The sequence below is a fragment of the Etheostoma spectabile genome, chromosome 21 (assembly GCF_008692095.1).
Source record: "Etheostoma spectabile isolate EspeVRDwgs_2016 chromosome 21, UIUC_Espe_1.0, whole genome shotgun sequence".
In the NCBI taxonomy this organism is placed as follows: domain Eukaryota; kingdom Metazoa; phylum Chordata; class Actinopteri; order Perciformes; family Percidae; genus Etheostoma; species Etheostoma spectabile.
This window is the reverse complement of record NC_045753.1, coordinates 10,117,545-10,122,218: the sequence shown is the minus strand read 5'-3', so window position 1 is coordinate 10,122,218 and position 4,674 is coordinate 10,117,545.

Genomic DNA, 4,674 nt, shown 5'->3' with positions numbered 1-4,674 from the left:
AAATGCATGTTTCCAATCCACTACTAATGAATATTATGAGTTGGTCAATGGAGATAAACGCATGCCATTAAACCATTTAAAAAGAAGAGGACATACTTAACAGAGCTCTAGTCAAACGAGAGAAAACGATGTGGAAAACGTGTAAATATAACACATCTGTCTCCTTATTGCTGCAGACAGATGTGTTTTCAGCTCTTCAGTGAACATTTAACTTAACATTCTTGATGTTTGTCATGATGAATTTCCAGTGTTTCCTCTCAGCGTCAAAGCCGTTGAATGGAAACCCACTTCATTAATCCAAAAGAAAAGGAGTAAAAGGAAATGAAAGGGCACGTCATTAACATAAATATCAAAACATTCTCCAATGTATTTGCTGCTTTTCTTTTATGAAACTGTAAAACTGCTGATCAGACAAAACAAGCAGTTACTAGAGATCACATGAGCATATTTCACTATTTTATGTCATTTAACAAAAAAAAGAATTAATCCGTTAATCAGTAAAAGCCATTCAGCTGTCTTGAGTGATCTGATGCTTGTAAGTAGTCGATGGGGCTGAAGTCTGTCTTGCTGGATGTACAGAGCGGGTCAAATGGCTGACAGACTGTCTCCTATCTATCTAGCAAGTGTGCCGTCGCTGCGTCCGGGCGCTTAGCGCCGCCCAAACGATTGTGATTGGCTTTAAGAAATACAAAGTGCAGTGCTGTGAAGATCTGGCAAAGCAAGACTGAGACTGCAACTCATTTTCTGTATAAAATAAATAACATTTCCCTCATTTTCAGTTACTTCATACTTCAACAGTCTGAAACCTAAAGATATGCAACTTACTGTAAATCCTAACATTTGAGAAGCTGTAACCAGAGAATATTTGGCATTTTTGGCTTGAAAAATCACTGAGAATTCAACTTATCGATTTAACCGTTAAGGCTTCTCTCCGCTCTAGTCATGAACATGGGACTCTTTCCCTTCGTCGATACATTTATGACATGAACGTTGCACTGAAGCTCAGTGTGCGTCTTGGGTTGTTGACGGTGAATTCAACGTGAATAACCAGGATAGTAAATGTTTAAATGCACTGTAGTGACACAGTTAGGGAGAGGTTAACCCTCGGAGTTGTATTTATGAAGTTACAGTGCAATGGAAAAATATATTTTCTGTATTTAAGTAACTGGATATGTCATATTTCTTTCCATTTGAGTATTTGTTTCCATCTGATGATTTGTCTCTGAATGTTTAATTTTTAGAAATGTTATTGTAAAATGATCAAATGTTAGCCTGGTAACACAATAAAATGACTTTGGCATGATTCTGCTTTCAGTTCAGTTTATTATAAGCTTAACTAAAAATTATTAACCCAGTTTTATCAGGAAGGAAATGTTCAGTTTTATTAAACCTTTTTTTTTTATGGAATAAAACTATTTACTCCTAAAATAAAATGTACAAAGAGAGCCGCAACTTCACGTGGTTCAATTCTGTTAAAAAGTCCACAAATAAAAGCATGAGTTTCTGCACCTTTTTATGTGTTTTATAATAGTTTAAAACATCATAAGTGAGGTTAACGCTGTGATTACACAGCTGCTGTCACCTCAACACTAAATCAAAGGATTTCTCCGACTGTGACACAGTAGAAAACACTGGAAAAGTACAAAGGTGGTTTGTCCTGTTGTCTAATGCCGTTCTTTCCATTACATGGTACCTGCTTGACTCCGTGGTGCCCCGTTTCCCTTTTTCCGTTGCAGATTAGTAGCCCACCGTCTCAGGTGAGCGTGGCGGTTGGTACTGTTGGAATTTGAAATGTTACATGTGCTTAAACATTGTGTGTGTGATTTGTATTCTGCATTATACATTAAAGCTAAAAGGCAAAATAATTATTTCAACATAAATGAAGACATGTTGGTCGTGCACTACGTTTGTTGTTCATTTAGCTCCAACAGTACTGGAAAAAAGAGAAGTAATTGTTAGCTGGTACCAGGGACTTTGTTTTTTTTGTAATGGAAAACCAAAAAAGGGGAGTCGAGCAGGTCCCGTGTAATGAAAACCGCCATAAAAGGAGAAACTGTAAACAATGGAGATACTATGTGGCTCTCCTCTTAAACAGTATCTCAGCCTTCAAACTGAGTGATTACTAGTGAGTCACAGAGATTATCTTCTTCCGTCTCATGACAAGTTTTCAAGTCTTTTCTGGTTCAGTTGAGGACTTTTAGACAACCTCGTCTGTTTTACAGCGTGGAAATGATTTGTCAGGAGTGTTTCAATCATTTAAAAAATGCCATGTCAGTTCACTTGGACAATCTGAGACACAGTCGCAGTCAGAAACCTTAACTCTCATGTTGTCCTTGGGTCAAACTGACCCACATTCAGTTTTATTTCTATTTTTGTCACAAACAATGGGCCGTCGAAACAAGCGCTGACACTGTCAACATTTAAAATATCAAAAAACTCACCCACAACATGGAAAGTGACAAAAAAGTGGGGAAAAAGTGATAATGTTGGGGAAAAAGAATATTTTTCCCATGGTTGACGGAAGACAACACACAGGTTAAAACATGGATGCAAGTTAAAATTAAACACAGACTTATCGTGGTGTTACTGTCGCATGTGTTGTTGGGAAGACTTTGTGTAGATTATTCTGAAACTGAGAAAACTAGAACAAACACAGATGGCTGCCTGTTTGACTGAACATCCTGATCCCCTTTGAAGATGGATATGTGGTCATCGCGGATCATCTCCTGCAGGATGAGCCCAATGAACGGCTGATGAGTGAGAAACAAGCAGAGACAAAAGCTTTGCTGTAGAGCAAGATACACTCATTGTGAACTGTTTTATGAGCTGCTCAGACTGTATCGGAGTGAGTCAGATGATCTCTGAGTGAGAAACCAGGCTCCTCCCTCCCTCCCAGTCAGTCATTTACAGTTAGATTTATACTTCTGCCATTAAATATGCAGCAGGATTAGTGTGACAAACGATTTACGAGGAGGTTTTTTATGACTTCTTCATGAGGAAAAGGAGTTTTCCAAAACTTTGTGGCAACAGTTTTTTTTAACATAGTTAACGTGCTCTTTTGCATAAAGGCAGCTTCATGAAGAAGTTTTTCCCAGTTTGGTCTGGTCTGCACGGAGCCATGACCTCATCACCCAACAGCGGTGTTACATCTCTGATGCTTTTGTTGCTAAATAGGAGCAAATCTCTGCAGCGGTTTGAACATCTGGTGCAAAGAAGAGGGCATGGATGTAGCTTCCCCCCCCCCCATATAGAGGTATGCCTCTATTATATATATTTATATAAAACACACGTCTGATAGAGCGCGACTGAGACTGGATAAAGTTGAGTCTGTTAACAGTATTTTGGGCTGGTGTCAGTTTCTTATTCGGCCATGTTGAGCTGTGAAAGTAAACGGTAAATAATGAGCTGACGGTTGCTGAAAACCTGGGGAGTTGATACCAATATATTAACTGAGACATTTTACATTTGAACGAGACTAACGCCTCGGTGAGACCACAGAGGACACATGGTAGTTCTGTTGATGTTCTGGAGGGTTCCACACAGATGTGTAGTGTAGTTGCCGCGTGGACAAATCGCTGCTTAACCCTTGTTGTTGTGTTGTCTTCCCGTCAACAATGGTCACTTTTTTTTCCAACATTGTTATTGTTTTTTTCCGACATTCGTGGCACTTTTACAATGTTGTGGGTGCTATTTGTTGACGTTTTTGGTGTTTTTTTCTGACATTTTTAATTTTTTTTTTTTTTTGATTTTCAGCGCTTATTTTAAAAGCCGAAGAACTGAAAACGGGTCAATTTGACCCAAGGACAACATGAGGGTTAAGACGCACCTGTTTGCTGTGGCTTTTAACCCTCGTTAACCTGGATTCTGATGTTTTAAAGTGTTGTTTGTCTCCCTGTGATGTACTTTGGTTGTAATTTTTACACTTGTTATTTATGTATTTGACATCAACCCTGTTCAGCACTTTGGCCAACTGTTGTTTTTAAATATGCTATAGAAATAAAATTGACATTGACAAGTCTGCGTGGTCACAGCAAACACGAGGTACGGGGACGTCTGCGCCCACGCCCTCTGACGACAAAGTTTACGTCACGCAGACCGTTGTGTACGCACGGATACAGAGTCTGCCGTCACTCGGAGTGCTTCGGCTACATGAGGCTGATGGGATTGTCATTAGTTCTGCAGATATTTGATCAAAAACCAAAGCGTTGGACACATGACGTTTTGACCTGGTGATGGCGCTAGATGACAAGTCAAGGAATCCCATACGTTTTAACGATTCATCCTCTGAGGAACATGAATGTCTAAAAAAAACGTCAGGCTCTTACTGTGAAATTGCTGACTCTTTGTTAAACTAACACCCGTCAGCCTGCGCGTGTGTCCGACTGTTTAAGAGGCAGAGCAGGAAACCCAGGTGATGGGAGCTCAGCTGACTCACTGCTGCGTCTCACGCCGGTGTCCTTCAGCTTCTCACAAGGGACAAATAAATATGAACTGACAGGAAGAACAAGACTCATTCATAAAATCTTCCACAAGAGGACACACAAAACTGCACAGAAGTTCTTTATGGAGAAACATTTTTACTAGGAACAACACAGCCGATACATAGATCTGCTGATGCAACATGATCATATTTTTGTAATAAAGTGCACTTTATTTGTTAAAACAAAAAGCCCT